At 37.6% G+C, this 27478-nt stretch overlaps 1 protein-coding gene and 1 pseudogene across 3 annotated transcripts in view; one reads left to right on the top strand and one right to left on the bottom strand.

Annotated features, from left to right (window-relative positions):
- The window catches only part of NCK1 (NCK adaptor protein 1), a 77071-nt gene that overhangs the window by 1922 nt on the left and 47671 nt on the right, over window positions 1-27478 (top strand). The window contains exon 1 of one of the 3 annotated variants that reach the window (XM_034661956.1): window positions 23229-23335. The exons of the other annotated variants lie outside the window; for them this stretch is intronic. The gene's annotated coding sequence lies outside the window, so the exon portion shown is untranslated. Of the gene's footprint in view, window positions 1-23228; window positions 23336-27478 lie in introns of those variants that run through there. 3 annotated transcript variants of the gene reach the window in all.
- On the bottom strand, window positions 12167-13070 carry LOC105240017 (annotated as a pseudogene).

The following is a 27478-nucleotide window of genomic DNA, read 5'->3' as shown; positions in this document are numbered from 1 at the left end:
ATTTATTTAGAGATCATCCTGCCTGCTCATTTGGGTGAGGGGGAGGCAGATGCAGAGGGAGAGGGAAAGGGACTCCCTGCTGGGTACAGAGCCTGACCGATGGGACTTTGGGCTGCATCTCAGGACCCTGAGATGTTGACCTGAGCCAAAACGAAGAGTCAGTCTCTCAACTGACTGAGCCACCCAGGCGCCTCAGGAAGACAACTGATACTTAAAGATTATTTAATTAAGACAATAATTCTATCTGGATGATCCTCATTTTACTGATTCCATAGGCTGACTTTATTTGGTAATATTACACGCTTGCAGCTACCTGGACACAAACCTCGGTTTTGTCTTTGACATCCTGTATCCACATAGCATTGGCTAATTTTTGTCAGCCATTTTTTGGAAATTTCTTTGAGATATATTCCTTTCCACTAGCTTGTAATTGCGTTTTCTGGCTCCCCTTTCTCCCTACCCAGTGTGTCCTGCTTTCCACCTTAATCTTAAAATTATGTTTCCCCACGTCCCTCACTGTGAAACTAGCAATGGCTTCCTGTTATCTACAGAGTATACCTCAGAATTCCTAGTCTTCTAGTAGTCTGCTCAAAACCTATTTTTTTTCTTACGACGGCACTATTTCTCTGTGGGAGCTGTCCATCCTAAACCAATCTCATCCTCATTCAGATTTTGAGTTTTTCTACCTTTGTTGAGAATTTGATTGCCTGTGCATAGCCTGCCTATTCTTTAAAAGAAGTCCCCTCCCCCCAAATTACCAAAGTAGCAAATGAAGTCATATTTTGTTGAAGTTTCATTTTTGGTCCTGAATTCAGTACAGCCTTGGTCCTTCAGTTCTCTGTATTGTTGCTTTCCTTTGAACCCATTGCCCTTACTGTTTTATCATTCCTTGGCTTTTTTTTTTTAAGCTTTATGTGGATTTGTATCATAATATCATGGAACAATACTGTGGGAACGCTGGAATTCCAGCCTTTCGTTTTATAGGTAAGGAAAATGAAAGCCATACAGAATAGCTACACAAAAAATCACACATCTAATGCTGGTGGCAGAGCTGAAACTCAGACCTTGATTTCTTAACGCAAGGTCTGTGTATTCTTTTTTTTTTTTTTTGTAAGATTTTATTTATTTATTTGAGAGAGAACAAGTGAGGGAGAGAAAGCACCAGCAGGGTGAGGGGCAGAGGGAGAAGCAGACTCCCCGCTGAGCAGGGAGTCCTATGTGGGCTCCATCCTGGGACTCCAGGATCATGATCTGAGCCCAGGGCAGACGCCTAACTGACTGAGTCACCCAGGCGCCCCTTGGTCTGTGTATTCTTTAAAAAAAATTTTTTCCCCGTGTTATTTCCTAAGAAGCTATACTACTTTTCATCTCTTGGAATGCATTTTTTTAAATTGTTTGCTTCACATTAGTTTGCATTTTGTGTCTTTATACCTTCCATAGATTAAAAATTTGTATGTGAGGGCAGTGGGATCTTCATGACTTGGATTGTTTAAATCATTAAAACTGATTTAAAGTCTTTTTCTATGCTTGTTAGATGTATTAACAGCATTAACAAACATAATATTGTCATTTCTATAGTTGAACCCATGATTCATTAAAAAGTGAATGGCTCTCTTAGAATTTTTACTCCTTGAGTTTAGTTTGTTTGAATCTCTTAATTCAAAGAGACTGATTGCTGCTTTGTCCTCTTGTTCATCTGTCAGAAACCTGATTATTGAACAATCTGTTTATTGAGCAAAATATTCTGAAAACATTTGTTCAATTTGGGTAGTCAGAGCTTTTATATATTTGCTCTTGACATTTTTTTCCCTCTTAACTCTAAAGTTTTCTGCAGCATAGGATTGTCTTGGTGTTTTTGTTTTTGTTTGTTTTATTTTGTTTTTTACACTTATATAGCAAGAGTTGAATAGTGTAGGTAGCATAAAAAACTATCAGGTGAAATATTTCTGGGAGAAATGTTTTACCCTTTTGGTTTTAAACAGGTTAGTAGCTGTTTTTCTTTTATTTTTTGTTTATAATGGCTTGTTTTTCGTTTAAATTATCTGCTAAAATAAACTATTAAAACACTGATTCTTTCATTACTAATTCCTGAAACTGTATTTAAGGATTGCTGAATTGGACATAAGTATGGTATGAATAATTTCTGCTTTTGTTGAAACAGACCAAATGAATAAAGCAATGAGAATAGCTTTTAAAAAATGGATGCATCTAGGGGCGCCTGGGTGGCTCAGTCATTAAGTGTATGCCTTCGGCTCAGGGCGTGATTCCTGGCATTCTGGGATTGAGCCCCACATCAGGCTCCTCCACTGGGAGCCTGCTTCTTCCTCTCCCACTCCCCCTGCTTGTGTTCCCTCTCTCTCACTGCCTGTCAAATAAATAAAATCTTTAAAAAAAAAAAAGGATGCATCTAAAAAGCTTTTTTGTTGTTTTTTTAGAATCAGCCTTCCAAAAATTTCAATACATCTTTTCCAAATCATGTTGTATTTAGATCAACTCAAATAATTGATATAACATAAAGAATTTAATATGCCCTTGTATTTTTGGGGCATTCCAGCAAAACAAAAATTTATATTTACCACAAAAACATTCTTTTAATTAAATAAGACTTTGGAAAATTTTCCTTAGAAACTTTTGATTGCTTCCAGGTACTAAATGTTCTTGCATGATAACATTTTTTTATGTTTAGAAACATTTAGAATACTTTGTGTACAGCCTCTTCCCCCCAGAATTCTTCTGCCCTGGGAAGTCAGTTACTTTAATCTTTCTATGGTTTTTTTTTTTTTTCCATTTCTTTTCCATATTTTTTTTCCTTCTAAAGATTTTATTTTTAAGTAATATCTGCAACCAGTGTGGGGCTCGAACTCATAACCCTGAGAACAAGAGTTGTATGCTTCACCTACTGAGCCAGCCAGGCACCCCTCCCTATCCTTAAAAAGGCCATATAGAAGGCCTTCCGTGATTTGGCTTTTGCTCATTTCTAGCTGTATCTCTTGCCATTTTCCCTTTCCCCTCCTTTTCCTTTCAATGGCCAAGATTTTTTTTTTGCCTTGGAACCTGTGAACATGCTCTTCCCGCTGGGCAGATGGCTCCCTTAGGTTAATTAATGTTAAGTTTGGCTGCCGGTAATAAAAAACAAAAAACAAAAAACAAATAATTTCTCTTCTCACACTAGAAAAATCCAGGGTTTGCATGGGACTTGTTTATTTAAATATTTTTTCCAGGTGTTTTTTTCCCTAGTAAAAATAATTCTGAAATAAAGATCTTTGTATACAAAGCCTTAGATTTTTTTTCCCTTTGATTAATTCCTGTTGTGGGATGATGCAATTGAAAATGTCATTGATTTCTTTAAAAACTTGTTAGAGAAAGTATCATTTAAATTTTTTAAAATAGCAAAATACAAAAATTTCATTGAGGGGCGCCTGGGTGGCACAGCGGTTAGGCATCTGCCTTCAGCTCAGGGCGTGATTCCCGGCGTCGTGGGCGAGCCCCACATCAGGCTCCTCCGCTATGAGCCTGCTGCTTCCTCTCCCACTCCCCCTGCTTGTGTTCCCTCTCTCGCTGGCTGTCTCTATCTCTGTCAAATAAATAAATAAATAAAATCTTAAAAAAAAAAAGAATTTCATTGAATAGCTCAGTGAGTTTTTTTTTTTTTTTTTTTAAGATTTTATTTATTTTTTTTGACACAGAGAGAGACAGCCAGCAAGAGAGGGAACACAAGCAGGGGGAGTGGGAGAGGAAGAAGCAGGCTCCCAGCGGAGAATGGAGCCCGATGCGGGGCTCGATCCCTGAACTCTGGGATCAATGCCCTGAGCTGAAGGCAGACACTTAACGACTGAGCCACCCAGGCGCCCCTAGCTCAGTGAGTTTTTATATTTGCACCCATCACCCAGATCAAGGTATAGAACATTTCCAGTGCTCCAGAAAGCTCTCTCATGTGTCTTCTCAATCACTATTTTCTATCCCCCCAAATTAATCACTGTTTGTGACCTATATCATTTTTGCCTGTTATTGAACTTAATGGAACCATAAAGTATACAGTCTTTTGTGGGTGACTATTTTTGCTTAATATTGTGTTTGAGATTCACCTATGATGTTGGGTACAGCAGTAGTTGGTCTGTTTTACTGTTTTCTGTTGGATGAAATACACAATTAAAAAAATTCACCGTTAATGGATATTTGGTTTGTAGCTAGTTTTTTAGCTATTGTGAATAAAGCTGCTATATACATTTACCTACAAGTCTTCCAGTGGGCATAACAGTCATTTCTTTTGTGTATGTATACTTGGGAGTAAAGTTACTCCTTTCTTGTCTACCAGTTTTTGAACCTGTTGGGAGCAGCTTTCTGTCTTGTCCATAGTAGTTTTCTGGAATTTCTCCCTTTACCATAAGACTAGTGACTTCCCCTTATCTTTCTTTTGTGTTAAATCTCCTATTTTCCGTGAATCATCTACTTCTTTTTTTGGTTTGACTCTTCCTTTGATGGACTATATCCCATAGTCGATTCCTGTGAAAGACTGAGATCTTGCATAATAAAATGCCCTCTTTTTTTGTGGTCTTCCCATGGGATTTTGGTGGGTAATGAATTCTAGTTTAGAAATAATTTACTTTCAGAATTCTGAAGGCATCTCTCCGTTGTTTTCTGGCTTGTGATCCTTTTGAGAATTTTGAAAACATTCTGATTCCTGATCCTAAGTTTTTTTGCTTTTTTGGAATTTTGTATCTCTTGTATTCTGAAATTTTATGATGGTGTGACTTGGCGTACATCTATATTTGTCTGTTTTCCTGGATATTCATTGTGCCTTCAGATCTGCAAAATTACATTTGTCAGTTCTGGGAAATTTTCTTGTATTATTTCATTAATGATTATATTAGTCTGCTAGGGCTGCCATTACAAAATACCACAGGCTGGGTGGTTTAAACAACAGAAATTTATTTTCTAACAGTTCGAATGCTGAGAAGTCTAAGATCAAGGGTTGGTGCCTGATGAGATCTCTTCCTGGCTTGTAGACAGCTGCTTTTTCACTGCCCTGTTACAAAGCCTTTCTGTATGGAGAGTTAACTCTCTCCTCCTCCCCTTATGAGGATACCCGGTCAGTTGGATTAGGGCCCCACCCTTATGACACCTCGTTTAACCTAAGTTACCTCCTAAAGTACCTATCTCCAAAATCAGTCACTTTGGGAGTTGGGGCTTCAACATAATGGGGGGAGGGTAGAGAGACACAATTCAGTCCTTAATAGTAGTTTCCTCTCCTTCCTTTTGTTTTCTCTCTCTCAAAGTTTTCTGTTATTTCTGCTAGTTCTGTTTGTATCTCAGACTAGTCTTTGGACATTTGTTTTCCTTTTTTCTTTTTCATCTCCTAGTCTTTTTGCTCTATGTTGTATGAGAGGTTTCATTAACTTTATTTCCTAAGCCTTTAGCTGAATTTTTCATTTTTGCCAGCAAGATTTTGATTTCCCAAGAACTCTTTGTTCTTTAAAAATTCTTTTTTATAGAGAGTATCCTTTGCTAGTTTCATGGATACATTTTCTTCTCTAATTTCCAAGGGTATAAAAGTGTCTTTTTTTTTTTTGCCCTTGTTTCTTCTTGGAGACTCTCTTATAAATTGTTTTCTGACTTTTATGTTGGAGGCTTGCTTTGGGTGTCAGTAATCCTTGGATGTTATCTTGAGATTGAAAGCTTGAATTGATGGGGTCTTAAAGACTTTGAACTTCATTGCATGGTGGTGCAAGTGAGCCATTTTTTTGAGAAAGCCTTTATGTCTGGAAGGTATTTCCTCTTGGGGGAAAACACAATCTTCTTGAGGGCTGTAGGTTTGCCCTGTGTGTGTGTGTGTGTGTGTGTGTGTGAGAGAGAGAGAATGAGAGAGAGAGAGAGAGAGAGAGAGAGAGAGAGACTGGATTTCTCATTCCCCATTTTTGGTAGAGTACACAGATTTTTAGTTATATCTGGTGACCCCATTTCAGAGTTGTGTAGCCAACCGCCGGGTAGATTTGGGGAGGAAACTTAAAAGGATTTAACTACTTCTTAGCTTTCACCCACTTTTCCTTATTTAACCTTGTCTTTTCTCAGTTTAAGCAGTAGCAGGTGCCACCAGTTCCTGACTCTTGAGGATTCCAAGGTATAAATTGGGTTTTTCTACTCCTGGGTTTGGCTTCACCTTTCTGGAATTCACTGAGGTAGTAAGCAGTTGTCCATCTGTCTTTTTAGGTTGCAAAAATTTGTGGCTATTGCTTGCTTTCCTGTGTATTTTCCCTACTGTGTTAATTTCCTTAAAAAGAAAAGAAAACCTATTAGTGTTAAATCCACTGTTTTAATTGGAACCTCCCAAAAACCTTATTTGTACTGCCCTAAGGAAGCCAAAAATGATTTTACTTTTTTGAAGGGTTGTAAGAAAGAGAAATACATGACAGAGACTGTGTGTGGCCCACAAAGCCTAAAATATTTACTTTCTGGCCCTTTAGAGAAAAAGTTGCTTTACCTTGTCCTTGTTATAATGTTTCTGATTTCCTTTAATAAGGCTGTTTCTCGACTACTACTTTACTCCCACTCAAACTTCAGCTTGTAACCGTAGAACTTCCTAAAGCTTTTTTTTTTTTTTTTAAGAATTTTATTTATTCGAGAGAGAGAAAGCACGAGTGGGGGTGAGGGCAAAAGGAGAAGCAGACTCCCTGCTGAGCGGGGAGCCTGATGCAGGACATGACCTGAGCCAGAGGCAGATGCTTAACAGATTGAGCCACTCAGGCACCCCTGAAGCTCTTTGTTTTAATTTAGTCTAGTGCATATTGTGAAAGTTGTGACTAAGAATTGGTAGGTTATACTCAATTATCAGAGATAGGAGATTTTTAATGTAAAATCTGAAAAAGTAGGATAAGCAAAATGTTGAAGAAATAAGTCATGGAACATACAATATATATATGGATGCATTGTTCTTTGTCTTATCGCGTTAAGTGCAGAACTTAGGCATGTATACCGTGAAGAATGGGGAAAGGGACAGTTGTTATACTGACAACAGGCTCAAGTCATATTTGAAATGAGTAATTTTTATCGGCCCTCTCTCTAGTTGGTAAATCATAACTGGCAGAATAATTTTGGTTCTAGGCAGGAAGCTGTTCTAGGCAGTCATACACACACACACATATGTATAAGTGTGTGTGTTTATACATATATACAGGTATATGTAAAATTGTATTTTTCTACCTGATGTCAGAAATGAGAGGGAGAATTAATGTAAGCCACATGTTAGAGTGGGAGAAACAGGATTACATTGTTACAGGGGAAAAAATGTCTTTAAGTTCTGGCTGACAGAAAACTCAGTTATGTTTAGTCTTAATTGCATGAGCAGTCTCATCACAGATTTCTTGTATAATTATCTTTCATTGCTCTAAATGGTATCTTGTCTTTAGTATTTATCACATTTATTTATTTATTTATTTATTTATTTATTTATTTATTTGACACAGAGAGAGGGAACATCAGTAGGGGGAGTGGGAGAGGGGGCAGCAGGCTTCCCTCTGAGCAGGAAGCCCAATGCGGGGCTCAATCCCAGGACCCTGGGATCATGACGAGAGCCAAAGGCAGACGCTTAACAACTGAGCCATCCAGGTGCCCCTATCACTGTTATTTTTCAATATGTGTATTTCAGAATTGTTTCTGTGAATATACAGACATACTCACTTTTTAAAAACAGGATCATATGCTACAGTTTTCTAATTTAGAGATTCTGGAGTCAGCTTAAATTCCAGTATAGGCTTCATCACTATTTGTTTGAACATAGGCCTTTATAAGCCTCATTTTTCTCCTCTGTAATACGGGGGTGATACCTAATCAGAGGATTATTATAAGGTTTAAATGAAGATTCATAACTTCATTTGGCTGCTAAGTAGTGTTTGGTGCACATTAAGGGCTTTAGAATCAGTTTTTAGATGTAAAATATCTGGTTTCAAAATATGTTTTTAAATTTGTTATTGCCAGGCTGCTCGTCAGAAAAACATCAATTTACACATGAACCAACAAATAGTGTTCCTTAATGGCATTATTACTCTAATTTTTGCCAACCAGGTAGGCAAAAAACGACAGAACTAAAAGAATTCAATAAATCCATAAGCAATGTATAAGATAGTTTAGCATGCCCTCTGTGTAATTAGTAGAACATTAAGACAAAAAAAAAATCAGAAGATTTGAACAATATAAGTAACAGATGAGTCTAATTGATATGCATAGAACATTTTATCCAGCACTTGGAGAATACAGATTTTTTTCCAGTGCCTGTGGAAATTTTCCCCACATTGACATATGCTGGACCATAAAAAACATGGAAATAATTAATTCTAGAGTATGTGCTCTGACATGTTGGAATTAAGCCAGAAATTAATTACAAAAAATAACTAGAAAATTGTCAGCTATTTGGAAACTAAGCAATACACTCTCCTAAGTAAGTAACCCAAGAATTAAAGAAATAACATAAAACTGTTTTGAACTCAGTGATGAAAATATAATGTAACTTAAGGGATATAGAGGTAAGTCATAGTTAAAGCGAAGTGCAGAGCCTTAAAATGTATATGTTATAATAAAGGATAAAAATAATTGAAGGGACTTCTGGGTAAAGATGGATGAGTGAAAGATGGATTTACTCCCCTCCAAAGCCCACCAAGGTGATAATAAAGGTTATTTTTATTTTTTATTTTATTTTTCATTTTTTTCTAATAAATGATTTTTTATTATGTTAGTCACCATACAGTACATCCCCGGATTCCGATGTAAAGTTCGATGCTCCATTAGTTGCGTATAACACCCAGTGTACCATGCAATACGTGCCCTCCTTACCACCCATCACCAGTCTATCCCATTCCCCCACCCCCCTCCCCTCTGAAGTCCTCAGTTTGTTTCTCATAGTCCATATTCTCTCATGTTTCATTCCCCCTTCTGATTACCCCCCCTTTCTTTATTCCTTTCTTCCCCTACCGATCATCCTAGTTCTTATGTTCCATAGATGAGAGAAATCATATGATAATTGTATAAAGGTTATTTTTAACTACACAGGTAAAGAGAATGGGAGAAACAATAAAATTTGGAAGCTGGAAAGCAAACAGACTGATAGAAAATTCCTAGTAGGCTTAAAAATGTTCAGTCCTAAACTGGAAGTAGGAAAAATGGAAAAGAATACTTAGGCTCATGAATTGGCAACATCAGGTACTTTTGTTGAAGAGGGGGTGAGAGTGTTGCTTAAAAATAGAAAGATTGCTTGAAAGTCTGTTGTAGCAGCTCAGTCATAATAGTGGAAAGGTAGAAACAAACCAAATGTCCATCAACTGGTAAATGGGTAAATAAAATGCAAATCTACATAATGAAATACTATTTGGAATAAATGGAATGAAGTTTTGATACATATTTTAACGTGAATGAACCTTGAAAACATGTTAAGTGAAAGAAGCCAGTCACAAAAGACCATAGATTTATGATTCCATGTGTATGAAATGTCCAGAAAAAGCAAATATATAGAGACAGAGAGTAAATTAATGGTTGCCTAGGGCTCAGAGTAGGGGGGATTAGAAGGAAATGGGAAATGACTGCTCAAGTGTATGGGTTTCTTTTTGGTGGGATAAAGATGTTCTAAAATCAGTTGTGATTTTGGTACAATTCTGTGAATATGCTAAAAACCATTGAATTGTACACTTTAAATGAGTCAGTTGTATAGTATGTGAGTTATATCTCAGTTAAGCTATTACCAAAAACAAAAAAAAAAAGGAAAAAAAGACCGCTCAAACCTAGATCTCTTCATCAATTTGTATAGCTAAGTGCCTGCCTTCTTTACTGCCCCAGCAGAAGACTGAAGATTTATCCTCCGCAGGTAACAAAACAGAGTGTTTCTGAGAGAAGGGTGGGCACTAGACATAATCGAAAACCAGGTATCCTATAGAATCATCTGAATTAAATAAATGTACTGAATGTTGGGACTTTTACTAAAGCCTCTTCTATATTGCTCCCAGAATTCCATCAATCAAGTAGCAGCTTAGAAGATGCTTCTCTTAACTAGCCCAAGGGGAAAAAATTGTAAGTTATTCACAATCAGCTTTTAGGGCCCTACTTTTATTTTATTTTATTTTATTTTATTTTATTTTATTTATTTTATTTTATTTTATTTTACTTCACTTTACTTTAATCTTATTTTTTAATCAGTAAGCATTTATTGAGCAACTACCAAATGCAAACCTTATGCTGTGTGTTCTGGGGGATAGCAGAGAAATAGAAGACTCTTGTTGCAGTTCATAATCTTGCATTCATTAAAGAACAGTCCTAAGAAATACATTGAAAAGAACAGGTTTAAGACACGTCTTAACGGGGCGCCTGGGTGGCACAGCGGTTAAGCGTCTGCCTTCGGTTCAGGGCGTGATCCCGGCGTTATGGGATCGAGCCCCACATCAGGCTCCTCCGCTGTGAGCCTGCTTCTTCCTCTCCCACTCCCCCTGCTTGTGTTCCCTCTCTCGCTGGCTGTCTCTGTCTCTGTCTCTGTCGAATAAATAAAAATAAAATCTTTCAAAAAAAAAAAAAAAGACACGTCTTACCAAAAGTGCTCAGTAATAATTGGAGTTGATGGAAGTTAGGTGAAGCCCAGTCAGTCAGGTAAGTATAATCAATAAAGAAATGATATTCTGTATAATAGTAAATTTTCTATAAATTCACTTGTCGAATATCTAGGCTGATGATATCCATATGTACAATGAGGGCTTCCACATTTTGTGTTAACTTTATATCTTGGAAATTAACAATCAAGTCTTTTGTTACCTGGGGGTGGGTATCCCCACCAATTTATCACTTAAAACACATGGCTCAGGGCTCTCCAGAAATACTCCTTCGGCCACTGAATTCTCAATTTGTCTTATATCTAGCTAAATAAAAGATTCTTTTGCCATAGTAGCAGGCAGTAATCACCTGTGACAGGAACCCGGTCTTAAAAATGCTGCTCCATCATTTAGATTTTTCCCTGGTCTGGACACTTTTTCAGAGCTTGATCTGTACACTGGAATAGGATTTCTACCATCTGATCTGCAACCACAGCCTTTGCTTACTGGCATCTCCTGATAATCTCACTACTGCTTTTGCTTTTCCTTCATGGAAAGACCATGCAAGAGCCAAGGCTTCTGTAAGACAGTCTTGTTTCAGGAGATGATCCACTCTCTCTTTCCACCTTTTTGGAATCATCATATAAACAGATTTTGTCCCCAAATAAAAGATTTGACAACCATAGCTACTAGTGGCTGTGTAGTGCCTAGCTAACATTTCCTCCGGTGGCTAGTGATTTGAAATGGCTGCTGTTACAGACCAGCTGAACTTCTGAGATCTCTACTGTTTACAATTCCTCTTGAGTCAGCTGATCAATCTCATGCAAGTTCTCCACACTGTCCAAGAGCACAACTGTACATGAGTTTATCCAAGTAAAGTTGATGAGGTCATAGTATAGGTGAAGGTGCTTTTGTTTATAAGTAAGATGTATTGCTTCAGATTCATCTTTTTTTTTTTTTTTAAGATTTTATTTATTTATTTGACAGAGACAGCCAGTGAGAGAGGGAACACAAACAGGGGGAGTGGGAGAGGAAGAAGCAGGCTCCCAGTGGAGCAGGGAGCCTGATGCGGGGCTCAATCCCAAGACCCTGGAATCATGCCCTGAGCTGAAGGCAGACGCTTAACGACTGAGCCACCCAGGTACCCCACTCCAGATTCATCTTTTAATCAGTAGCAAATGAATAACATCTCTGCAGAAGTCAAGCATGGGGTTCACATAATTATGCACTGCCACAAAGTGCCAGGCCAGCAATGGAACACTGGGAGAACCTGTCCATAGGGAAAAGTCATCTGCACTTTAAAGGATTGTTTCAATCCAGCGACCAATATCTTTGTTAAGAATGCCATGACCAAGGAGAACTGCGTGATGGGATGATCTTTCAACTTAGGCTTAGAATGGAGAGGCTCAATACAGCAAACTTCACCCTTGGAATCACTGAACAGACCCTAGAATCACATGTTCTCACTCCCATCACTCTCTTAAATGTTAATTCAAGGGGCGCCTGGGTAGCTCAGTCTGTTAAGCATCTGCCTTCGGCTCAGGTCATGATCCCAGAGTCCCGGGATTGAGCCCTGAGTTGGGCTCCCTGCTCAGCAGGGAGTCTGGTTCTTTCTCTCCCTCTGCCCCTCCCTCCTCTCTCCTTTCTCTGATTCCCTCGTTCTTTCTCTCTCTCTCTCTCTCAAATAATAAAAAAAAAATCTTTAAATTTCAATTCAAAAACAGAGCCTCTGCTGTCATTGCAAATTTTAAGAGTTGTATCATCTCTAAACTTAATATGCAATATTGCTATTCTGGAGGATGAACATCTCTTATTGATGTTAGAAATTTTCCACTGGCCAGATCCCACATCATGGTATGTCCTTTAGCAAACTCACGGAGAAGTCTTGAGTAGTCATTGTCAATACTGAAGGTAGAGATGGCTCCATACTGACCTCTAGCACTAGTGTTACCCAGACAGTTGCAAAGCTTGATTCTAATCACATATTAAAGCCAATCCGGGAGATGTACCCACTGCTATCAGACTGGACACTGCAATTGCAGTAGGCAAGCCAGCATCCACTTTGTCAGCTGCAGACACTATCTGGTCAGAAATTCCCTTTAAAAGTGAATGTCACGTAAATGAGCGATACGGTGAAAAAGAATATGGTAATTTCTTCTTCCTTTTTAAGTTGGTACTGTCTCCACTACCTGAACTTGCCACAGACGAAATATCATAGGAGTGAGAATCAATAGTATCAATGTTTAACAATGTAGGATCCTTAAGAACAAAAGACTTCTCTTCATCAGTCTCACTGAGTATGCTTTCCAGTGTTGGAGGAGTATCAACTTGAGTAATATCAAACTCCTTGTCATCAGTCAGATCATTTTTGAATTCTAGTTCCTTGTCTAGATCTATGTAACAGAATTTTGAAAGCGAAGCTTCAAGATTGAAAGACTTATTTAGCTCTTCTTCAACAGTCTTGGCACAGAGGCTCTGTTCTACATTTTTGTGGTCTGGTTCATTTTCCATATTTACTTTTAATAATTGTAATTCAATCCAAGCAAGTTTTTGTTCATTTTTGTTTTGTTTGCTTTGTTTTGATTTTTGGCCTTAGATCATGATGACCTGAATGATGATCTCTGTGCTTGCAGTCATTCTAGCCCAGGACCTTTTATTTTATTTGTTTTATATAATCTCTATGCCAAATGTGGGGCTTGAACTCACCACCCTGAGATCAAAAGTCACATCCTCTACCGACTGAGCCAGCTAGGCTGCCCCAAGGGCCCTACTTTAAATATGAGCAGACAGTCAAGGATCCCCGGGGTTCATTAGGAAAGCTTTTACTATAAGAGACCAAAAAAAAATTCTTATTCAGAATAAAAAAGAATTCTTGAAAATTAGAGCATAATAATAGAAAAAATACTCCGTGAAGAAAGGAAGTTGAAGTAGAGGAAAATATGGAAAATAGGTTATAAAAAGATAAAAGGTCAGTCCAGGAGGTCAACTTCTTCTAACAAAAGTGCCAGTGAGAACAGAGAAAAGAGTGGAGAAGAAATATTCATGAAACAAGAAAAATCCCAAATTGAGGAACATCATTTGGCAAATTGAGAGGCCCTTGGGTACTCAGGAAAATAGATGAAAATAAATGCATACTCTCGATCTGGGACTAGTCAGAAAAATGGAGATCATATCACCTATTATAACAGAATTTAATATAAAGAATTGTCAGGCATGTTGTGGATTGAATTGTGTCACCCCAAAAAGATGTGTTGAAGTCTTAGCCCTCCAGTACCTCAGAATGTGACCTTATTTAGGAAGAGTCTTTACAGAGGTAATCAAATTAAAGTGAGGTCAGTAGAGTGTGCCCTAATCCAATATGACTGGTATTCTTTAATAACAGTGGAGGAATCTAGACACAAATTTGGTCACGGACAGGCATAGAGAGAAGGTGGCCATCTACAAGCCAAGGAATATCTGAGGCTACCAGAAACTAGGAGAGAGGCCTGGAACAGGTCCTTCCCTAGTGCCTTAGGGAGGGCATTGCTAGTGCCCTAATTTTGGACTTCTGGCTTCCATAACTGTCAGATGGATTTTTGTGCTAAGCCAGTGCAGTTTGTGTTTCTTTGTTACAGCAGCTCTGAGAAACCAATACACTAGATAATTGGAGAACTGAAAAGGCAATAAGGGAACACTTAGGTATCATAGGGATAGTAACTATAGGAAGTAATTACTAGCCCCAGAGAAGATACTAGGATTATTTAGAAGCATGAAGAGTGGCCCCAAGGAGCTGAAACTGACTTCTGCCTGCTCAGAAAGTAAAAGTATTTTAGGAGACTTGATGAGGCTGGTCTGTGAATGGCAGGAAAAACACAAAAGCAAAAAATTGCTAACTGGAGCCAACTGCTCCTGCTGGAATCTTTCTTATTGCGAGTGAAGGTTGTTGGTTGATGGTTGATGCTGACCTGAAGGAGTATCTCCCTGTTCCTTCCTTTAGTCTTCTCATGTCTTTCTTGTGACCCTTATATGATTCTCCAAGTCTAATAAGGAGTCAGCTAGCAAATGAGAAATGTGATTTACAGGGTTCCATCCCCCCAGTATTTCAAAGCAGAGTAGAGAAGTAGGTTTGAAACCAGGGATGATAACTAGTACACATAGACACTGAGGTATATCCTGAAAGTTTGAAATACACAAGACAAAGAAGATCCCTGTAAACTTCCAGAGGTGGGGGGAAATGGGTTACATTACAGAGATTGAGTATTCTCAGCTGCAGCCTCAGAATCCATAAGATAGTAAGAAGTGCTCTTAAAATCTGAGGTAAAATGATTTCCAAGCTAGAATTCTTTTCCCAGCCATTTTTTTAATTTTTATTTTTTAATTATTTTTTTAAAGATTTTATTTATTTATTGGAGAGAGAGAGAAGGAGCGGAGGGAGAGGGAGAAGCAGACTCCCTGCTGAGCAGGGAACTCACCCTGGGGCTTGATCCTAGTCTCTGGGATCATGACCTGAGCTGAAGGGAGATGCTTAACTGACTAAGCCACCCAGGCACCCCCCCAGCCAAATTTTTAAGCATAAGTTTAGAGTGTAGATGTTTTCAGACATGCAAGGTCTCCAGAAATTTCTCTTCCTTACTTCCTTTTTCAGAAAGCTATTGTGTGATTTGCTCCACCCACAAAAGGAAGGAGGAAACCTCCATAAAAGAGAAGGTGAAAGATACAGAAAACAGGAAATCACATTCTCGAGAGACAAAGGGCATCCCTAAGGTCATAGTAAAAAGGACTACTCAAATGCTGATTATCTGATAAAAAAGCAGTAAGTCCAGATTTGAGCAGGTGAGGTGTTGCCAGTGAAAATCAATAGACAGTGACATCAATAGAATACCTGATGGACAGTGAATACCTTTAGGACAGTGAAGTCAATAGAATACCTGATGTCTGTATATCTAATTTAGGCAATTGGCAAAAAAATTAGAGTTGAATTAGTGATCTCTTTCATTTGCTTAGTTTTTTATATTGCCATTTTAGAACTTTGTCCTGGAATTATTTCTCTCTTTTTTTTTTTAAAGATTTTATTTTTATTTATTTGATAGAGATAGAGACAGCCAGTGAGAGAGGGAACACAAGCAGGGGGAGTGGGAGAGGAAGCAGCAGGCTCATAGCGGAGGAGCCTGATGTGGGGCTTGATCCCATAACGCCGGGATCACGCCCTGAGCCGAAGGCAGACGCTTAACCGCTGTGCCACCCAGGCGCCCCTGGGATTATTTTTCTCTTGTACTCTCTCATAGGTGATCTCGTTTAGTCCTGTGATTTTAGATAGTATTGATAGGTGGATGCTTCACAAATTTGTCTCTAGGAAAGATCTTTGTACCATTTTATATTCCCACTAACAGTGCACAGAGATTCCAGTTTCTTCAGATCCTTTCTCTCTCTCTTTCTGATAGTAGTCATCCTAATGGATGGATATAGGGTACTAACTCATTCTGGGTTTTTTTTTTTTTGCGTTTTCCTAATGGCTAGTGATGTTGAGCATCCTCTGTGTTGTCCATTTGTATATCTTTGGAGAAATGTCTACTTAAGTTCTTTGTTGTTTCATTGGGTGGTTGTTGAGTCTTAACTGATTTTTAAACTTCTGTTGTTTTTTTTTCCTTTCCTTTTAACTCATTCTTGATAGGGCAGGCAGAGAAATGTTTTTAAGGTTTCTGTATTAGTGATGGTATGTAACAGCCCTAATAAGCAACAAATCTTAGTGGTTTAGCATAATGGAAGTTTATAATACTTTCTCACATTAAAGCCCAGTGTATGTGCATGATGGAGTAGGAGTTGGGATACCTCTGTTCCAAGCAGTCATTCAGGGACACGGGGTCTTTTATCCTTTTTTTTCTTTTTCTTTTTCTCTTTTTCTTCTTTCTTTCTCTCTTTCTCTTTCTCTTTTTCTTTTCTTTTCTTTCTTTCTTTCCTTTTCCTTCCTTCCTTCCTTCCTTTTCTTTTTTTCTTTCTTTTCTTTCTTTCTTTCCTTTCTTTCCTTTCTTTCCTTTCTTTCCTAGGCTCCACATCCAGTGTGAAGGCCAGTGTGGGGTTTGAACTTAAAACCCTGAGATCAAGACCTGAGCCGAGATCAAGAATTGGACACTTAACCAGTTGAGCCACCCAGGTGCCTCTCCTCTGTCTTTTTTTTAAGTCACCACTGTTATCACCATGTGGCTTTTGGGGTTGTTTTGAAAAGAGAAGACGGTATGGAAAAAGTTTTTAGGCCCAGGCTGGAAGTGGCATATATCACCTTCACCCACTTTCCATTGGTCAGAACTGAGTCACATGATCCCACCTAACTACAAGGGTGGTTGGAAGATGTAGTATAACCAAATGCTAATGAAGGTGTTCCCCTCTCCTTAAGGAGACCTTAAGGAGTACTAGCAGTCTCTCACGGTGTTTACTGGATTAGAACTCTCCTGCTTAAAACTCTTTAATGACTTTTTTTAAATGCATTGAATAAAATTGGCCTGTGTCTGTTTCATCCTTACTTTGTATCACTTTCTCCTTTATTATTCTCAAGCCACATTAGACTAGGTGATTTCCAAAAATATGCCAAGCTTTTTCCCTCCTAGAACCTGTGTGTTTTGTGGTTTCCTTTGCTTGGACCACTCTAAATATTTACATGACGGCCTCCTTTTCATCTTAAAATGTCAGCTTAAAAATCCATCTCTTAAGTATCTAAAGTAGTCCTCCTGTTCTCTTTTTGAAAGCACTGTGTTTATCACAATCTTTAATTTTTTTATTTGAACATTTTGTTTGCTTTTGCTCTGCCCTCTTCTAGAAGGAGAGGTCTCTTTTTCTCACTGTTCTATCCCTCTACACCCAGTCAGTACTTAGCATATGCTAGTCATTTTGTTAAATATGTTGTATGAATGAAAGACTATTTAGTATACACAAACTGAAATAAAGAGACTAGAGTGAATAATAACCAAGAGCTCTTATGGTAATTTAGATGAATTGTTGAGGCTTTGGGTCTTAGTGGATGCAGTATTGGTAGAACAGAGAAGAGTGAACAGGGGACATTTCAAAGGAAAATCCAACACAGATTGCTGTGTGACTAAAGCAGGGATGATAGTGGTTTATGATTAATAGAGATTAGTAAGGAGGTTCGAAGAGTTGGCTTTTAGGGTTGATGCATGTTGAATATGAGGTATTTGAAGTAGAAATGTTGAGGAATAGTATTTTGGATTAGAGAACACACTTGGAATTATAGATTTGGAAGTCAGTTATTAGTAGTGATAAGATGAAGCCACAAAAATGGATGATCTTGTTGAGAGAGAGGGTATACATTGAGAACAGATGACTCAAGGGGAGAAGAAAGAGGAGCCACAAATGGAGACCAGGAGGAATGGGTGGAGAGGAGGGAAGAGAACAAGTTGAGTATAGGCTTAAGGAAACCAGCAAAGAGTTTCTGGAAAGAGGGATGGTTGGCTTGGCTCCTTCTAGTATGGCTATTCCTTGTGATATGTATTTGAAGGTTCTGAAGTGTACCTTTCATGAAGGTTATAAAATGGTGATACTAATATCTGCTTCATAAGATTGTTGTGAGGAAAAGCACTTAACATACTTAGTGCACTGTGTCCAGTAAGCACTTCTGAAGTGAAATACAGTAAGACAATACAGTTTGGGATTAAGGAGGTATTAAGTTAGGCATTAAGGAGTTTGTAGTGGGAGAAGAGGCTTCTGGGCTTCTGTATCAACTTTTCTTTAGAGATATGTTCTTTTTAAAAGTTACGGTAAGTTAGAATTGTACTAAAAGCTTATATAGAGATAACATAAATTTTTATTGAAGTGTTTTTAGTAGGAATTTTCTGATCTGAAAGTATGCAGAATCATAGCAAAACAATGACAGTTCATCTGTTTATTATGCTTCTTAACCATATCCTTCTACTGAATCTTATTCTGGAAGCATTTATAATGCATGTGCCCCTTTGAAAGTCATTGTCCTTCACAATAGTTTGAGTAAATTATTATTTAACGTTGAAATGAAATGAGAATATGAAATTGGAAGCATAGTTTAATATGTCAAATTGCATTAACATCAACTTAAAGCATCTTTTTTTGGTAGTGGAACTTGGTTTTGGATAGTATGGAGAAATTCCAGTTGCCACAGGCTTCTGTCTCCAGGTAAACAAGTATGAGAGTCATTAACACAAGGAAAAGTGGGAGCTTTCTTGCATTCCTTTTTATTCTCTTTTAAAGTTTGCTCATCTTTTTGTTTAGGGAACTTTGGTGGATTAGCTGAGTAGAGTCTGGTACTGGTTCATGTCTTGTGTGATAAATCATTTTTTTCTAAACATCTATTATAATGGAAAAAAATAAGTTATTGTTGCCTTTCTCATGGTCATTAGCAGTGTAAGAAAGAATAGAACTTTGGAATTAGGGATAAGGTAAAAAGGTAGGTAAGGAAAGAAGACACAAGGGTAGAGAAAAAGAAGTTGAGAGATAATTGGTGAAAAGAGCTGCTTAAGTTTATCTTTCCCTTGTATCAGGTTTCAACTGGCAGTGAATTAACAGTTGAAATTGCTTTGTCACCCAAATGTCTATCAATAGATAAGGATAAAGAAGATGTGGTATATCTATGCAATGGAATATTATCCAGCCATAAAAAAGAAGGAAATCTTGCCATTTACAGAAACATCAGTGGAGCTAGGGAGTATAATGCTACGTGAAAAAAAGTCAGAGAAAGACAAATACCATATAATTTCACTTACATGTGGAATTTAAGAAACCAAATAAACCAGCAAGGGAGAAAAAATAGACAAGCCAAGAAACAGACTCTTCATTCTTGAGAACAAACTGGTGTTTACCAGAGGGGAGGTTGTGGGAGGGGGCAGGTGAAATAGGTGATGGGGATTAAGGAGTGCACTTTTAGTGATGAGCACTGGGTGATGTATGGAAGTGTTGAATCACTATATTGTCTACCTGAAACTAATATTATACTATATGTTAACTATACTGGAATTAAAATTAATTAAATTGCTTTGTAAGTAGCATATAATGGGTGACTTTTAGGTTATTTGCTACCTAGGAGAGACATAAATTCCTGACTGTAAAATTCAGATATAATTATCACTGAATTTATATCCATACCACCGGTGGTGGAATTTTTAACATTAGGTAGGAGGGTAAGGGTGGGAAGGTCCACCATGTAGCAGGTACTGTACTAAGTGCTTTATGTATTATTTTGTTTAATTTTCATAGCTACCCTGTACGTAGGTGTTACTTAAGCACAGAAAGGTTAGGTAACTTGCTCAGTGTCACACAGATAATAAATGGCAGAGCAAGAATTTAAACTGTGGTGTTTCTATTCTCTTGTAGTTATCTTTTATTCATCCCTTTGCTTTACGTTGCAGTTTCGTTCAGTCACTTGTTGGCTTAAAGAAAAAAAAAAAGCTGTATTGAGATATACTTCACATACTCTACAGTTCACCCATTTAAAGTATATGATTCAGTGGCTTTTAGTATTTTCAGAGTTTTGCAACATCATCACAATTTAGAACATTTACATCACCCCCTAAAGAAACCCCATTCCTATTAGTCGTCACTCTCTAGCCTCCCCTACTCCCAGCCCTGGGCAGCCATTAATCTATTCTCTGTCTCTATGGGTTTGCTCATTCTGGACATTTTACATAAATGGAATCCTATAATATGTGGTCCTTTGTGACTGGCTTCCATCCCTTACCATATGTTTTTAAGGTTCATCCATGTTAAAGCATGTATTAGTACTTCATTCCTTGTTATTGCTGAATAATATTCCATTGAATGTATATACCACATTTTATTTATCCATTCATTAGTTGATGAACATTTGGGTTGGTTTCTCCCTTTTGACTATTAAGAATAATACTGCTATGAACATTTATGGTTTTTTTTTATTATTGTGCTAAAATATATATAACATAAAATTGACCATTTTAACCATTTTAAAATGTATAGGTCTGTGGCTTTAAGTACATTCACACTGTTGTGCAACCATCACCACCATATATGTCCAGAACTTTTTCATCTTCCTCAGTGAAACTCTGTCCATTAAACACTTAAGTTCCTATTTCATTCCTCCAGCCCTCCCCCCTGCCCCGGCAACCACCATTCTGTCTTCAGTCTCTATGTATTTGACTACTCTAGGAACCTTACATAAATAGAATCATACAATATTTTTCCTCTTTTAATTGGCTTATTTAACTTAATGTAATGTCTTCACAGACATACACATGTTGTAACGTGTGTCAAAATTTCCTTCTTTTTTAAGGCTGGTAACATCCCACTGATTGTATATGTCACATTTTATTTACCCATACATCTGTTGGTGGACACTTGGTTGCTTCTGCTTTTTCGCTATTGTGAATAATGGTGTTCTGAATATGGGTGTGTAAATATCTACTCAAGACCCTGCTTTTTTTTTTTTCCGGGTAATATAATTCTGCTTTTGATTTTTGGGGGGAAGGCTAAACTGTTTTCCATAGTGCCTGCACCATTTTACATTCCTACCAGCAGTACACAAGGGTTCTAATTTCCACATGTCTTCTAATACTTATTTTCTGTGTTTTGATAATAGTTGTCCTAATGTGTGTAAGGTGTTATCTCATTGTGGTTTTGATTTGCATTTTCTTAATGATTAGTAATGCTAAATGGTTTTTTTGTGCTTATTGGTCATTTGTGTATCTTCTTTGGAGAAATGTCTGTTCAGGTCCTTTACCCATTTTTTAATTGGGTTGTTTGTTTTTTTTTGTTGAGTTGTAAGCGTTCTTTGTATATTCTGGATATCAATCCCCTATCAGATATATGACTTGCAAATATTATTTCCCATTCCACGATAGTGTCTTGATGCATAAAAGAGTTTAATTTTGTCGATGTCCAGTTTATCTGTTTTTTCTTTTGTTGCCTGTGCTTTTGTGGTTGGATCCAAGAAATTATTGCCAAATCCAGTGTTGTAATGCTTTTGCCTTGTTTTCTTCTGTTTTATGCTTGCATCTTATTCGGGTCTTTGATGCATTTTAAGTTATTTTTGTATATAGTGTAAGGTAAAGGTTCAACTTCATTTTATGTTTTTATGTGAATATATGTTTTCATTTATCTTGGTTGTATAACTAAGAGTGGAATTCCTGGGCTATTGGGTAACTTATGTTTTAGCCTTTGAGGAACTGCTGAACTGTTTTCCAAAGTGGCTCTACCATTTTACATTCCACCAGCAGTGTATGAGGATTCCTGTTTCTCTATTGCTTTTTGAATCCAGACCACAATACCTTCTGACTGACTTATTTCAAAAATTTCCCTGGCTGGCCTCTTTGGTGATAATCTTACAAATTTGTCTTTCTCCAGTCCTCTTTCACCAATTCTTAATGCTGCTCATTGTGTCATAAAAGATTCGAGATGAAAGGAACTATAATCATGGAAGTTAAGCCATTCATTTTTTAATTGATAAATAAAATTTGAGGAAGAGATTTGACCCAGTTGTAGAGTGACATTGTCAACACTAGATACCCTACTATGAATATAGCTTTCATTTTATTAAATCATGTTCCCCATTTATGTGTCTAAAGCTCTTTACGTAAACTGTGTTAACTAGGTCTCCTTCCCATCATCTACCCTAAGTTAATCTAAAAGCAAAGAGTTGTGTGCAGGTAATTTATTTGGCAGGTGATTCTAGGGAACAAGAATAAGGGACCAGAGTAAATGAAACAGGAAAAGAAGAAAAGCCAGTACAGGAATATATTATTGAGTTACTCACTGCAATGGCAACTAGGGCTCAATCTTAGTGGGAACTTCTGAGGATCTAGATGCTCCTCCAATTGTTTACTTATGGATGGACAGGAAAAACTGTTATCTGCTCTTGTTCTCCATCAGTTCACAGTTGCCCTGTGGCGTGTAAATTCTTTCGCCTTCCTTTCATCGTTTTAGGACTCCACACAAGAGCCAGACAAGTGGATTGGTTCCCCACGGTGTGTTACTTCATGGTCTCAAAAAAGCACAGGGCGAAAAGCAGATGGAATTCTGCATGGGAAATAAGTCAAAACTTACCCGGAAGCATTAGCTTTAGTTTATGACAAGTGTGGTGGTCAGAATAATGGTCTCTCAAAGATCCTGATCCTCTAAACCCATTGATATGTTACCTTGCATCACAAAAGGGATTTTGTAGATAATGAGATTTTCCGGGGTTATCTGGGTGGGCCCAGTGTAATCACACAGCTTTATTTTATAAGAAGTAGGCAGGAATGTCAGTCCAACAAAGAGATATGATAATGGGAGCAGAGGTCATGATGTGGCATGGGGCCAAGGAATACGGGCAGCCTCTAGAGGTTGGAGTAGATAAGGAATGGATTTTTCCCGTAGAGCTTCTGAAGGAATGCAGGCTTTGATTTTAGTTCTGTAAAACCTGTTTTGAAATTCTTATCTCTAGAATTTTAAGATAACAGATTTGTGTTGTTCTAAGCCACTAAATATGTGGCAATTTGTTACCCAGCAGTAAGAAACTACTGTTACAGCTAACATCAAAGGACAGGTAGACAGCATGATGATGGAATATAAGAGATTTCTGATAGAATCTACCTCTTGCTGTTGGCCTCTCCTTTGATTCTAGCTGTATTAGCTTCCTACTGCTGTTTAGCAAATTACCACAAATCTACTTCTTGCTCTGCTCAGATCTGCTTGGACTCTACATTAATTCTGATCCATCATTGAGTCGCTGCAGGCTCTTCAACAGAAATTTAAGAAGGGTTAGTGGTGCAAGCAAGTGATGCCTGCTGCTGCAACTGTTACTGAAGCAGGTAAATATTCATCATTTCCTTCTTTCACCACCCATTCTAGATTTCCCTTACGCTAGGCCAGTAGTGCAGCTGCTTTAGGTTGTTTGTGACTTCTGGACTTTCATCCATGAGGGATTTGAGCCCTTAGTTCCCCTGCCCTTTTTGGGCCATAGTTGCTGCAACTTCCTGTTTATTGTAGTACCAAGCAGGGAAACACCCTGAGCTCCAGACAGACTGCTCCCTACCCCAATTGTGTACCACTCTTAATGGTAATCAGTGTCCTTCACCACTGCTAGTGTAGTTTTTCCTTTCTTTGCCTGCTTCTCTGTCAGCATGAGGAACCCAAAGTGACCAAGTAGTGGTCATACCTTTTAGGCTCAGTGGAACCCTCAGTGTGTCCTCTGGTGAAAGCATTACCGTTAGGACCTCTGATACTGGAGAGGTTTTAAATCGTTGGAATGGGAAACCTAAAATTCCACAAGTGAGTTCCTGGGATTGATGGTGAAAAGAGTCAGTCCAGCTTTTATGCCTTGGTTTCTGGACTCATGGATTCTAGATATTAGGGATATACCACCATAGCCATTATTTCAGTGCATATGCTGCATCCTAGGAGACCAGCAAGGTGACTGTTTAGCTGAACTTTTAGTATAACATTCCATCATTCTGTTAAGTCTGACAGTTTCCTGGTGATGTGATATGTGGTAGGACCAGTGGATGCCATGATCAAATACTTCACCATTAAATAGAACTTTTGGTTTGGGGTAATGTCAAGATGGATTTTGGTAAGCATTTTGAAGCTATTGGATGATGGTTGCTGGGCAGAGGTACTAAAAATGTTGAGGGACACTTTGGACAGGGAATGCAATCCCATTTAAGTAAGTATAAATCCTGCTGCCTTTCAGAGTGCAAGAGTCCCAGTCCCATCATGCCGCCTGTTCAGCTCTATGATAAGTTACTGTTGGTATTCTGCAGTGATCCTAATTCTGCTAGAAATTAGTCAATTTTAGTAAGACTTTTTTATTATATTTTTCAAAAGTAAGTTGATGTTTTTGATAACAGGGAATATGATGAACAGGAGTTTTAAATTTTAATATGGTCAGCTGATATTTCATTTATAAGAAATTCAAGAAAAGGCAAACTATAGTGACAGAGAGCCCATCAGTAGTTGCCAGTGGGGAGAGAATTGGCTGTAAAGGGAACTTTTTGGGGTGATAAAAATGTTTTAGAGCTTGATTGTGGTATAGGTTACACAATTTTATACATTTGCCAAGACTCATTAAACTCTACACTTAAAATCAGTATAGATTACGTCTCACAACTTACTTTAAGGAAAGAGGAGGATTTAATGTACTCATTTGTTAACCTTTTCCAATATTAGTTTATTTTTCCTTTACAGTTAATTTTTGATTTCTAGGTTTGAGAAACTCTTCTTCCCTTCTCTGGGATTTTTTTTTTCTCTGATTTTCCTATTTTGTTAATTTCTGTTCTTTATTTCCCTTATTGTCTTGAAATATACCCAGGATTTGTTTTAATCATGTAGAGTAAGACAGAGAGTGGAAATGACTGTCAGAAGGAAAAAAGTTTTACTCACAGTTCCCTTGGGGAAGCACCAAGGTTGGTGAGGAAGCAGAAGGAGCAAGGGAAAAGCATGTCCAGAGCCTTTATTGTGGTTAAGTGAGAAGGAATTGATAAGGCAGGATAGGCAAGCCTGAGCAAGTTGAGGTTTGGATAGTTTGAATAATTTACAGTTTTGGGTGATATGAGTGGTTTTTGGTTTTCTAGTACCTGACCCCAGGATTAGTTAGAGCAGTGGGCATACCTTTGGTATGTGAGAATTTTTTGAAAGCAGATGTTGGTTAAGGGGTATAGGCTTTGGATAGGTTGATTGTGTATCAGAGATGTGCTCTCAGGCAAGTTGTTTCCTATCTCTAGGAATTAGGTAACCTTGGGAAGGATAGTCCCTCCTTGGGTCCCAAGGGCCCTGCCATGTCAGACCATCATAAATACAGAAACATTTTAAAAACATGATTAATACACTTAGGCTTTCTTTTGGTTTACTTGTTTTTTTCTAGTTTCTTGATTAAAAATGTTAATTAAGGGGTACCTGGGTGGCTCAGTCAGTGAAAGGTCCCAGTTTTTTATTTCAGCTCAGGTCATGATCTCGGGGCTGTGAGGTCAAGCCCTGCATTGGGCTTCGTGGGGAGTCTGCTTGAGATTCTCTCTCCTTCTTCCTCTGCTGCCCCCCCCCACTTGCCTACGTGCGTGCTCTCTCCGTCTCAGATAAATAAATCTTTTAAAAAATGTGTTAAGCATATTCATTTTTAATGTTTAGTTAACAAGTGCAACAAGGTTATAGTTGGAGCTGAACTGTGCATTTTGATAGTGTAGTACTTACATTGTCACTCGCTTTATAATTTCTGTTGTGATTTTGTTTGTTTAGGAGTCCATTTTTAAGTTTCTAAACATTTAAAAATGTTTTATTGGTAATTTCAACATTATATTGTGGGCAGAGTACAGTCTTAGGTATAAGTACTTTGAAATTATTTTGTGTCTTTGTGACTCTTAATACATTATCAAGTTTTGAAAATGTTCAAGTGTACTTGAAAATAATTATATCAATTTTTTTGTTTGTTGGAAGATTCTCTATTTAACTGTCAGATTAAGCTTATTAATTTTGCTGGTCAAGTGTGCTATATCCTTATTGATGTTTTGACTTCTTGATCTATCAGTTTTTAATATAACTAAGGTAGAAACTCATGTAGTGGTTGAAGATTAATTTTTTTCTTGTAATTTTAGGGGTTGTATTGAATCTGTAGATTGCTTTGAATAGTATTGACATCTTAACATTCTAACAATTTTAAGTCTTCCAGTCTATGAACGTAGGATAGTTTTCCATTTAGTTATATCGTCTTTTTTTTTCTTTCCTTTTTTTTTTTTTAACTGAGGTTTGTTTGTTTTTAGATCAGTTTTATGTTCACAGCAACGTTGAGGGGAAGATACAGAGATTTCCCACATACTCCCTTACCTTATACATGTGTCGCTTCTTCCATTATCAGCATTCCCCACCAGAATGGTACATTTGTTACAATTGATAAACCTACGTTAACACATCATAATACCCAAAATCCATAGATTACATTATGATTCACTCTTGATATTGTATACTTATGTTGTCTTTAATTTGTTTCAGCAGTGCTTTGTAGTTTTCATTGTACAAATCTTTCCCTTCCTTAATTGAAGTTATTCCTAAGTATTTTATCCTTTCTGGTGCACTTGTAAATGGTCAAGTAGTTTAACTAATTTCCTTTTCAGATTGTTCATTGACAGTGTTTACTAACATTGTTAGTGTTAGAAATGCAACTGATTTTTGTAGGTTGATTTTATATCCTGCTACTTTTGCTGAATTTACACCAGCTTAATTTAGATAACAGAAAAACTTTGCTCCTATACAGCTCCATTCTCACCCTCGTTCAGTTATTGATGTCACAGGAATACATCTTTAAACATTTGTATGTCCAAACTAGACTAATGTTTGTGTCGTTTTTTTCAGATTTTATTTATTATTAGGGAGAGCGTGCATGTGTGAACGGGGGCAGGGGTAGGCAGAGGGAGAGGGACATGTAGACTCTGCACTGAGAGCGGAGCCTGCTGTGGGGCTTGATCTCACAGCCCTGAGATCATGACCTGAGCCAAAATCAAGAGTCAGATGCTCAACTGAGACACCCAGGCCACCCAATAATTGAGTTTTTTAATGCATTAGTCTCTTACATTGTGTAGAAAACAAAATGTAGAGTTATAAACCAAAGTTACAATAATAGTAACTTTAGACTAATGTGTTTTTAAAAGTTGTTTATTAGTGTCTTAAGTCGTATAGAAAACAAAAAGTAGACTTACAAACTGAATTTTCAGTAATTCCATCTTTTATAATTGCTCATGTATTTACCTTTATTGAGATCTATGTTTCTTAATATGACTTTGAATTATTGTCTGGTGTCCTTTTCTTTCAACTTAGGAAGTACTTTACATTTTAGGAAGTACTTTACATTTTTTGTAGGGCAGCTCTGGTAGTAACAAGCGTCCTCTGCTTTTGTTCTGGGAATGTCTTAATTTCTTCCCTCACTTTTGAAGGACTGTTTTGTTGAACATTGGATTTTAGTTGACAGT

The sequence above is a fragment of the Ailuropoda melanoleuca genome, chromosome 6 (assembly GCF_002007445.2).
Source record: "Ailuropoda melanoleuca isolate Jingjing chromosome 6, ASM200744v2, whole genome shotgun sequence".
Lineage (NCBI taxonomy): Eukaryota > Metazoa > Chordata > Mammalia > Carnivora > Ursidae > Ailuropoda > Ailuropoda melanoleuca.
This window is presented reverse-complemented; position numbering and strand designations above follow the sequence as displayed.